This window comes from Protopterus annectens, chromosome 9.part0, assembly GCF_019279795.1.
Source record: "Protopterus annectens isolate FY-2018-M chromosome 9.part0, PAN1.0, whole genome shotgun sequence".
NCBI lineage: Eukaryota > Metazoa > Chordata > Ceratodontiformes > Protopteridae > Protopterus > Protopterus annectens.
This window is the reverse complement of record NC_056743.1, coordinates 852,866,719-852,879,171: the sequence shown is the minus strand read 5'-3', so window position 1 is coordinate 852,879,171 and position 12,453 is coordinate 852,866,719.

Here is a 12,453-nt window from a genome sequence, read left to right as displayed (position 1 = left end):
CCCTCCTCCAGTGGCCCTGTGCCACCTGCGGGTGGAAGCGCTGCAGGGGATGGGGCTCATCCCCCCTCTGCAAGTGTGGCCGGAGGAGAACATCCACTCACCCTCCATAATGTCCAGACTGTGGTGCGTAGGGAGATCCGGGAAGCTGTTCTTGGGCCCCTACGCCAGCTTGAGGCAAAGGTGGCACAACTAACGGGCGTGCCTGCTGTCCGGCCTGCACACCCCCCAGCACAGCCCCGTCCTGGGCCATGAAGGCACAGTGGCAACTGCCCATGGGTGGGGATATCAGTTCCACTGTTGCCATCTGTGGGCTCATGGGCTCTAGATATCCAAACATCTGTCCCCGTCAATTGTGTAACCCCCCCACATGTGTCATACACCGCCCCTGTATGCGTCTTGTTTGTCTTGTCTGTTAACCTACCCAACCTACATCCCCAGCTATACCGACTTCCTGTACCTGACATACCACTCTCACCTGAAAAAAAAAAAAAGGGCACTCTGTACCCACAAAAAAATTACGCCCCATACATAGCTGCCCATTTCGCACACATGTCTGCTGGACATGGAAAATGTCAATTACAATTGGCTGTACAACAAGTATTATTGTTGTCCGTACACCCCTCTCAGGGGTGGAAGGTTTCAAATGTCACACCAAATTACAAACATATGCACAGCTGTTGCTGATGAAGAAATGGGCAGCTATGGGCCTTACCTACATCCCTCCTGCAAAACCTGAGCTTGTTTCCCTACTGTCTTACCCTCTTTGTGACCCCTTTTTCACCACTTTCCTGTCTCCCCATTTTCATTTATTTCAAAGAAAATAGCTCGGGTGTGCGCAAGAGTAAGCACTTTTAAGCGGTTGTAAGCGGGTGTGCGCGGAGCTGAACACCAGTGTGCATGCGTGAGCTCCACGCAAACCAGCGCTAACCCGGTTACAAATGCTTAAAGTGCCTTAGGCACTCTGAATGACAAGTCCTGTAGTCTGCTCAAAAGCAAAATAAAATCCCACTGTCAGTCCCGAACCCAGGACCTTGGAAACAGTAGTCTGCATGACTTACCACTAAGCCATGACTGTTATATAAGAACATTGTGCTACAATAAATATATCATGTAATAGTAGGAATGAATGTAAAGGGAATATAGGATGTGTAGTACACAAAGCATGTTATGTATATTTACTGTCAAATGTAGTGGATTTCTAGAATAGTAGTGTGTGAACAGAAACAGTCATGCTAGTTGGTAGCTAGTAGGTAATAATGTCACTGTAGCACCTTGCAAGCCACACACATACTCACAGCAGGATAATCACTGCCCATACCCCACAACCTCTTACAGGAACACATCCGGACCAAGTAATACAAAATGTGGAGCAAAGGGCCAAAGACAGGGACACATTCCAAATAATGCTACAACAAACTTAGTTCAGAGAGTAACAGGTTCTGCATTTTGTTGGATGTTTGGAAGGGTATGAAGTCTGAAACTTAAATGTTTGTCACTATAGTCTGACTTGAGCCCACAGTGATTTGCCAGAAAGAGCTGTTTATGAGATATTGACCAAAATATGAGGCGAAAATGTGGACAACCTGCAAATATCTGTACACTTGAGAGGTCTGACACTGCCATATTTGAATAGCTAGACATAGCAACAGCGACTTGAGTTACAGGGATGCCCCACAGACTCCCTGTGAAATGTACAAACAGTAGGCAGAAAGGTGTTACAACATATGCAATGGTAACTATGAAGTATGCACCACTTGCACGGCATAAATAGTGTAGTAATACATATGCTCATGCTATCCCACAATCACCACTGCAGAATACCAGACAATTTAATGGGTGTACCCCACTGATGTGTACCATTTCATGAGGCAGATAAAAGATGCACCTGAGAGTCTCTGGGGCCTGCTGAGCAGCATACTCAAATACCCTAATAGATGTCAAGGCCCACACCATGGCCAGACCACACTGCATGCAGTAACACCCTAGCAGATATAGCAAGCATTCCAAGGTGTGAATGTACATGGAAAATAGGAAAGCCACAGCAACACACTACAGTCAAGACACCTAGCAGGCATACAAGTAGTGAATGTAAAGGGCAAATATTGAAGCCATAGCAACAAAGTGCAAGAGCCACTGCTATACACCAGTTACACCACATGTCCCACAGGAAAGCACACACACCCACATTAACAGTAGTAGTAGTCTTAGGTGTCAGTGTACATACACACTTAGTACAGGAAACTGGAGAAATGAATGGAGAAATGTTAATCTACAACACAGCCAGAAATATGAGAGAGATACTAACCTTTACACTCACAAAACAGTGTCCACAGCATACCAGCATGGTCCCTGCCCTTAAAATCTGAAAGGGCTACACCTATCTCACATACCTTTTTATAGCACTGTCCTGAAATCATAGTGAGAATTGCAATCAGTACATAACTGGCTGCATGCACTTAGCAAATGCTGGCTAACAATTGGTGCAGAGGCCATCACATGGACATATGCAGATACCTACAAATGTATGCTGTACTCCCAGTCCACACATGCAATACTTTCATTTCACCCTGTGGAGGTAGGGAGAGACAGAGAGAGAGAGAGAGAGAGAGAGAGAGAAAAATAAATAAACCTACACAAACAAAACCAGTCAGCAACAACCACTTGAAAGCTGACGACTGGCAAGTGGAGCAGCTGGACATGAAACCAGATGGCAACACAAGCAGCTGTGACAAACACAGGTAATGTTGTAAAGTAATACTATAAAAGTCTACATACTGTGAACCCTCCATATGTGTCATTGGTCTGTATCCATATGTATATGAAGATGTGCATAGGGCAGGGGACATACAGCAACTATCAGTGAAGGCTGTACATACATATGTATGTGAGGGCATCTATGTGCACATATCAATGTAGGTTGAATGTAGGTTGTAGTGCAATGTACAAAGCAGGTTTCACAGTTATGTATGTTTAGCAGTATGTTAGTGTGTGTGTACAGTTTTGTAAACAAACATGTTGATATACCTATCTATCATATGGATATGTATGTATGTATGTCAATATATGTATGTATGTATATATATATATATATATATATATATATATATATATATATGCATATATGTATACATACATAGAGAGGGATGTAGGAATACGTAGACAGATGTACATAGAATATGTACAAACATATATATGTAATACACACATACAGATATAGATATATGTAGATACATATACATAGACAGACAGATCTGACTATCTACAGGTATGACTGTATATGACGATCTCACACTCCCCCTGTCCCACCCCCTCTGTCACTCTCATTCCCCTCTCTGTCACACACCCCTCTCTCCATAGCTATAGCAATATATGTACATCAATATATATATATATGTATATGTATACAGACATATATATATATATATATATATATATATATATATATATATATATATATATATATATATATATACATATATATATATATATAGAGAGAGAGAGATGCATATATATTCTGAGTGAGGCACATGTGTACAGATGTATTGCAACAGGTGCCTGGTGACAAAGGCATGGAGTGAACACCAGTGTCAAAACTGGAGTACCATACCCCATTTCAAATCACCTACACCAGTAACCACCAGATATGTGATTGGCTGCCCACCACTGCATGTGTCAGGGGTGAACAGGGTCATAAATGTGTACAATAGTCCCCCCAATGATATTCACAGTGGCACACTATTCCTGGAATACCTGCACATGGTATGTGTCAGCAGACATGGTGTGTCAGCTATGGACATGTAGGTCAGTGTACCCCTCCACACCACACAATGGCTGCCACGGTATGTACCTCACATGACAGCTACAGATATGGAGAAGGACACAGTGACATACAACACTGTGACAATGCACTCAAACATATTACCAATGCACAGTGACTGACAACACCACAGAGTACACACATACTACCCACATAGAGGTTACCACCAGACCTCCCAACCATACCGATTTACTCAGTTTTTACCGAGTTTTGGGGTCGAAATGAAGGGGTGCCACGATTCCCGAGTGGCACCCCTTCAATTCCGATTTTTGTCTTTTTTTTTTTTTCCATTTTCAAATTTCGGCGCTTTCGGAGCTGACGTCATCACGTGCGCGATGACGTCAGCTCCATCAGGGCTATCAGCCAGTCAGAATTGAACTTCCGGCTACAAATCTGCAAATGCGAGCGAGCGGGAAATCATCTTTTAGCACATAGTATAGTATAGTAACAGTCAGGAAAGGTTTGCAAGGAAATCGGCTTGTTTGGCATTTGGGGACTTAACAGACGTGAAAGCTTTACAGGACTCGTTACAGCTGGGAGAGAGAAATTTTGAGGAAGTGTAACTTACTTGGTTTGGTATAGGTATATTAATGATGATCATGCGCTCGCCGAAAATAACAACTTTTTATGTTGTTGGTAAGTGCCCTAATGATCATGCTTTGGCCAGAGGGACTGTCTTTTTCTGTTCTTGTCAATTGCCATTTATTTATTTTTTCAAATGGGAACGGAATGGATTATTTTAATTTTTAGTGCTGTATATGGGGAGGGTATGCTGTGGTATCTGGGGGGGCGAAGGTGGTAGCGATTTGCTACTTATCTTGTTCTTGAGTCCTCACCTTAGGTATGTTGGACGGTTGGACCAAGTGGTCAATGTTGGCTGCAGGCTCTGCTTTCTTAGCGTTATATATTGTGGAAATAGTGTATGCCCATAGTGTGTCCTTAATTTGCTTTTCTGTCTTACCTATCTGGAGGAAATTTCCAAGCTGCTGTTACATCATTGTGGAGTTGCCCTCTAAAATATTTTTCATTTTTATTTTTCATATAAGGTGTGGCGTAAGCCACAAAACTCTGGGCTAGGCTTATAAATGCCTTAGGGCAGATAGCCTAGTATAAACCTATGAACCTATGGGAAATCTTTACCGTAAGAAAATCGGCTTGTTTGGTTTGATTTTGGTAAGTGTGCTTTTATGCTTCTGCCTCCCCAGTTATGTTTGATGTGGTATTTTTAACCATTCCATACATTTCTTATAAGCTCATTCATTGTACGGTAACATCGGTGTAAACAGTAGAATATTCAATACTGCTTCAGTTTAATTGCTTACTTTGCTTATGAAATCTACAGTGTCAGTTTGCGACGCTAGACAGCAAGATAAAAAAGTTGCAGAGAACTTTGTCCAGTAGTTTCAGCCGGATATGTGAATGTCTTGCCTGTGTCTTTCAGACTTGCCTGTGGTCAGTCAGTGAGTGGGAGGTAGATAAGGAGGTGTAGAGGCATGTTAATATGATTCTGGGCATAGTCTGTCTGAATCCAGTGTTTGCAGGGGAGAATATTTGTGCTGAAAGTGAAAGGGTATGCGACTTCCACTCAGCTGGTGGCTCGCGGTTGCAGCAAAGTAACAGTGGTTCACTTTGAGTTTGTAGCCAGTGCTTTTGGAAAAATGTGCCACCTTGATGGAAAATGTTTTTTAATTTCATTCCCTAATTTCAAAAGGGATGCTCTTTTCATGAGAGCTGAACTGAGAAAGTATTCTTTTACTGTGTCTGTACCTAACGATCAGTTCTGTAAAACTAATAACTGAATTTGAAACAGTGTTAGTAGTGCTGGGTGAGGGTTCTGATATAACTACTCATGCCATCTACAGCATTTTCAATGTAGATGTAACTATCATTGTTTTTTTTCTTGCAAACTGTATTGATGGAATATGTACAGTAAGTTCCATGTTCCCTACTTGCAGGTCATAGTATTTATAAAGCAGCCAGTGTCAACCATAACCCATATAACTGAAACTCTGCAATCTGACCTAGTATGTTATCACCTTCTGACCACATTGACTCATCTGGCCATCAGCATCTTGTGAAGTCAGCTTTGTTCTAGATTTCTGGACAGGAGTATTTGTAATTGTCCACGCTTTAGCCACTAAAGCTAAATTATATTTTGAATGTAACAGGTAATAATGTATAATCTGAAAGCAGGTTGCAGAATGTGTATTAATCTATTGCATCTAGTAGCAGTGTGTGACATGAGCCATTAAGTTACAGATTTATTGGGCTTACTTTTTTTTAGTGAGTGTTCAGGTGGTTATTTGAAGGCCAGATGTCAAGTTTGTCTTACTAAGTTGGTTTAGTTCGTAAATGTAGTGCTTGAGCTTTGTATCCACTAGTTGGCATGGCATATGCATTTTCAACTGAACTTTGAAGATTTTCCCCTTCTCGTTGGAACTTTTCTTCAAGAGCACTTCACTAAAAGGGTCATGGATTTCTTTCTGTGTTATGTGTAGGGTATGCATATTAGAGACCAAATACTGCAAAGGGGGTGCAAAGGTGTGGATTACACAGATTTGAGTAATTTATTTCCAGTCCAGAAACACAAAAGAAGTGTGTAATTTTATGGTATAGTGATTGCTGGCAGTACCATATGAAAGCAGAAGACAATAGGTACAGAAGCACAGACACAACTGTGGACCTGCTAAACAAAAATGCAGCTGTATAAAGCCATAGATTAGAAGCAAAGCTCCCACACTGTAGATATGGTGCAAGGTGCTGAGATTTGTATACATTTGCCCTAGGTAAGTAATAGCAACTAAACAGTTTGTAAAGCTTGGAACTAGGATACTAAATGGGAAAAGCTAAATAATGTCTACATTACCCCATTCTGTAGCCATTTAATGGAAATTCTTAACATTGTTTGTAACTTGTATGATTCAGAAGTGCCACATCTTAGCCTGAGTATTGAAGTATAATGAATCTTTCAGTCTGCTTTGCAAGACTGAGTTGGTATATATCCACACAGGCACAGAACAGTTTGCCCCAAGGTCAACTTTCTTTGTTAGCAGTAAGATAAGAAAAGTAAATTAGTAGTTTGTTATTTGCTGCACTTTGCTATACTGAATGTAACTGCACAGTGTGAAGATACTTCAGCTTAAATGAGTAATATCTGGAGGACAGGTTAGGTGTAATCATTTATCAAATGATTGATGTATGTACTGTTGCTATGAGGCAAGTCAAAACAGCAGTGAAATGATGCCACTCCATTCCCTATTGCTATATTACTAGCTTATCTTTTTTTTATGTAACATAGGCAATTTATTTCTCAAGGACAAGAGGCACTTTATTTGTAGATAAAACAATGAAATATAAAGTTGTTTGCTAGCAACAACCTCTTAATTAGTTACAGATCTCTTTAATGTGGAATTATTTTGATGACTTACTTCTGTAGAGATTGTGCATTTTACTGATACTGGTGGATTGTAGATGTTTGAGCAGACTTTTATGTTGGAAATATTCTGAATTGGGCAATTTTGTCATTATTGGTTCATGCATTTTGTTTCCCTGATTACTGGAAAAATGTTCAAACAATACATTTAAAATGTGCTCTAACAAGTGTGCTGTATTATACAAGGAATATAATTTAAAGTCAGGAAGGTGCATCAAAGAACACGTGTATGTTTCTTGTTTTGTGTGCAAAGGGCCTATGATTTGAAAACAGCACAAAATTAATCTTTATCTGCCACTGGCCAGATGCTGCATTTTTCTTTGGATGTGTGTTTCAAGTCTGTTAAAATTAATGTGAGTTTAAAGGGCAGGGAAGTTTTAATGCCAAGTCTATTTTCAATGTGAGTCTGTATTGCTTTGTTTAGCAGACGTCTGTTAGTGTTTGTGCTATAAAATGTAAAATAAAATCCAAGTAATCATTGTAGAAGTAAAGCAGTATGTACATTAGTGTTATGGTAAATGGAGGGAAATAGCCAGGTAATGGGACACTGGAATGGCTGCATGGGGGCTCTGGTGCCATATTTTGGTTGTCTCTTCTTCAGTTTGCATCTGAATGTTGGTATCCCACAATTCCATTGGTGTGGGCGGGGTTACAAAATTATGTATGCAAATTTTATGTTAATCAGTGTACAGATTTGTACCTATTTTTCACGGGCCTTGTCCAGATTTTTGATGTTTCCAAGTTGAGAGGTATGGTTACCACTCCTGGATTTACATACTTAAGTCACACCCATGACAGATGTCCAACAACCATAGTAACACCTCACACCATCCACAACCTAAATGATTGCTGTGTGTCATCTGTGACACTGCAGTAGAGAGCACATGGAGGAGGTACAGGTTCCTACCCACAGATAAGACATACCCTGCAATAAACCACACAGCGTTAAGAAGCAAGACTCCCCATGAGTACATGTCACACATACCCCTGCTGAATGTTAGTCAGATAGGTAATATGCCATATGAGTCACCCTGTGTAACTGTTTGACAGGAGCAGGTACCATCACATCACATGTGTCACAATGGTCAGGGTAGCAGAACAGTATGCTGCTGTAGTCCCAGGGGCAATAGCATATTGTATTGTATTGTATTGTAATGTATTGTATTGTGTTGTATTGTATTGGTATGTAGAGGTGCCTCCTTCATGGAGTGGAACCACTGCTGCTGTACGCCAGTGTACAGGTACATATCCTGTAGTCAGGCTAGTGTTACATAGCACTTCTATATGTGTGTTTAGCTCCTCTTGGAGTTCATGTAGCATGCAACCGGGGATACCATCAGGTCCCATTCATGTTGTGTTTTCTGCTTTTCTGAGAGTGGCTCTCACCTGGACATCTGTGATGACAGGGAGGTTACAGTCAGCTGGGATAAGTATGTCTTAGTTTGGGGGAGAGGGGGGAAACCTGCACTGAACCTGTCTGCCACAATGTTGCCAATATCTGTGGGTTCAGTGAATTATTTGTTGTTGTGTACTAACTATGAGCATATTGGAGGGTTTCTGACCAGGTTGCTAACATAACTGAAGAAGGCCTTGTGGTTATCTGTAGTGTCCCTGTTGATTTCCCTCTCAAAGTTGCCCATGGATGTTTGTATGAGAGAAAATAGCTCTTTACTAGTGCTGATCAGACATGCCTTCCCTTTATGGAATTATGCTCTGTCTTGCAGTAGCTTCCATCTTTTGTTATACAATCTGTCTATGGCTGGGGTCCACCAGACAGGATGCTGTCCCTTTGTGGAGTGTCTTGGTCTTATATGGGATTGCATGATCCATGCATTCTTGGAGATGTCCGTAGAAATCATTTGTGAAGGGGTCAGCATTGTGGGTTGTGTCTTCCACTGGCCCAGTGGGCTTAAAGGATACCATGTCAGTGTTACGAAGTGTAAAGTTTGCATTTGAAATGTTATTCACTGTAGTCGTTTGTGCTGGTGGTGGAGGTGGGATATGTATATCCAGAGCAATTAGTTTGTGGTCAGCTCACAGTAGTTGATGATGTACCCCATACAGTACCTCAATACAACCCCCAGAGTGAGGAGGTGCTTTGGACCTGAATCAGTGTTCTGACTGCTGGGGTTTGGTAGTATGTTGTATGGAGTGTGCCAGATACTGTTGCACAGTTGTTGGCTGAACACTGTACCTGGCCATTTACATGTGTATCCACCAATAGACAGACAAATGCTATATATGTGAGATATGTTGTATCACAACAGTTGAGTAGCATGTGTAGTATGTGTGCCAAATTCTGCTGACATATTTTGCTGATATCATGCTATTTCCTTTTTCAGGACCATGGCTCACCAGCGCAATCCAGCGTACTCTGCAGCTGAGGATGAGGAGATACACCAGAGCCTGGTGCGGGATTATGCAATACTCTTTTCCCGCACCAGCCAGAGTCAGCAGGAGAGGGCTGCGCTGTGGCAAGACCTGGTCCATCGGGTAAATGACATAGGCACGCATAATAGGACATATGAGCAGGTACGACATCACTGCAGTGATTTAATCAGAAATGTCCATCAGCGTGCGTCGGATATCCACAGGCAACAGGTTGCTACAGGTGGTGGGGTGGCTACACATCCCCCACTCACCAGACTGGAGGGACTACTCATAAGTGTTGTGGCTCCAGCCCAACAACAGCAGCAGACCTGCATTATGATGGAGGCTGGAGCCACACAGCAGCAAGACTACGAGCTTGCAGGTAATATGCCATATGTATAGTTGACTGTTGTGTACACTGGTAGTTAATGCATGTGTGAGGTGTGTCCTTGGTTTGTAGTTGTCATCATAGTATTTAATGTGCAAGTGTGATATTCTCAATATCAGCAGCTGACCTGTGAAAGGCGACTGTTGTACTACTGACCTGTATCATACTCAGTAACAATGGCACAGTTGTGCCCGCTGACATTAATTTCCTCACCTCTGCAGGTCCCTCCGGTGTAACAGCAATGCAGCCTATCCATGCTGGTGAGTATGTATTAACAATACCTTTAATATTCTTGATAGTAATAGTAATATTAGGCTCACTGAGTAGTGCTCTGTGTATGCATGCAGGTGTGTCTGTGTTGATATCTCGCATACTGAGTAGTGTGCAACTGTGTGCATGTGTGCACCTGTGCATGTGTGCATCACTGGTAACATTGTGTAGACATTGTAAACTGTGTTTCCTGTTTCCCTCCCACGGGTTCTGGTGCTGCTCTGGTGTCATGCAGCAGGGAACCTGAATCAGGTGCCACGGGTACTGATAATGATGACATCTGTGTAATGGCACAGGAAGGTATGCCAGGGTCCGTCATTGGTCAGCCAATTGATAGTACACAGCTGTCAACCCCATCAATGTGCACAGTTATCCTGCCAATACACCCTTTGTCACCAATGTGCCTAGGTGATGGACAGGATACAGTGGGCATTGACCAGGGTAATGTGGTATCTGTGGCACATGCTTCCCCACACAGCAGCCATGGGCATGGCCCTGAGATGGTACCACACAGACAGATGTCCAGGGGTTCTCGTGGGAGCATCCGTGGGTGTACTGCCCCTGTCAGACATGCCCACAGAGTCTTACAACCTCAGCTATGTTTCAGGCTATCATGCAGGCACAGTCATGTATGGAACGGTACACTAGACAGGGTCTGAGGGAGCTGACAGCATGTCGCACAGCCATGACTGACAGTATGCGTGAAATTGCGGCTGCCATCTGTAATTTCACCGATGGCATAGACAGACGTTGTGGGTACATATTAGACCGGTTCCACAACTACATGTCCATGAGCCAGGGCGATGGTGGACGGTTGAGGCGTCGACGTGGGCGTATGCCAGCAACAGCAGCAGCTGACAGTTGTCGCGGATGACAACAGGGCTGCGGCCGTATCCATAGTGCCAGCAGCAGCCCCAGCAATGCTGGGCCTGTGCTGTCATCAGACCACCCCAGGAGACCACGTGCACGTGGCTCTGGACAGGCCCGACAGGGATTTGTGTCCAGTCAATGAACACCTGCTTCTGATGACAGTACCCAGTCTGGATTGGTACCGGATACGGTCCATAGCACCCCTGCAAGGCACAGGTACCGTGTCCATGGCCAGAGACAGTGATCTGTATGATCTGGCAGGTACAGTCTGTGGCTGTCCACAAACACCAGTATATGGCAGCCATGAGGTGGAACTGTGTGCATCCATACACACATGCGAATTGACAACACCTAGGGCTATCGCATACACGCACACACTGCATCAACATTGCCCCACCTTGTACTGCTGTCCCTCACCAACACACATACACATACATGTCAATTGATGGTATCAGTGGCAGACTCAGGCATACTAAGTTCACACCCTGTGCATATGATGAAACTGTGCCACCTCCTGCAATCTGTAACATCAGTGCAGGTACAGGTTAACATGTTGCTGATGCACAGGGTGACTACATAGACGTGTAGTAATAGTATCATGTTATTAACAGTACTGTGTGCTGATATAATTGTGGGTATATCCCAGCATGCCTGATGCATTAAGGGTATGATTGTCTTGTACTGTTGTCTACACCCATGGTAAGTACCATAGTGTATCATCTGCACATGTTGGCATACTGGTGGTAAGGATGTCAACAGAAGGCTACATACATAGGTAGCACAGGGGATAAGGTAATGAAAGTATTGATACGCAATGATGGACATGTAAACTGCAAGTGGCATGCTGCCTACACTGGAGTCTGCAATGCGGATGTTTGAGGATGTTGATATGTGTGCAGTACTACACGACTGGTACAGGGCACACAGGAGCACCCTAGCACTGCAAGCAAACATCTCATACCATGCTAGACAGCCCCAACACACAAAACTAACTGTCACAGGAGAAAGAGTCCCCATAAATGTCAGGGACAGGTAGCATACATCCTACTAAGTATGGAACCACTGAGTGAAGGCTCAGTGTCTGTTATTTGACATGTGTATTACTGCAGGTATGAGCACCTGGGTTTCCATCCGGTTATTGTACATCCTGACGGTACATGGTCTGTACACTTGTGTGCACTGAGACTGGACCCTAGCCACCAGACCTGTGTATTTCCATGTACATGTGTATAGTGCCTGCATATTTGCACTGTTACCTACTGGAAGTGGTACAGCTTGTTTGTTGTACAATGGACTACATGCAGC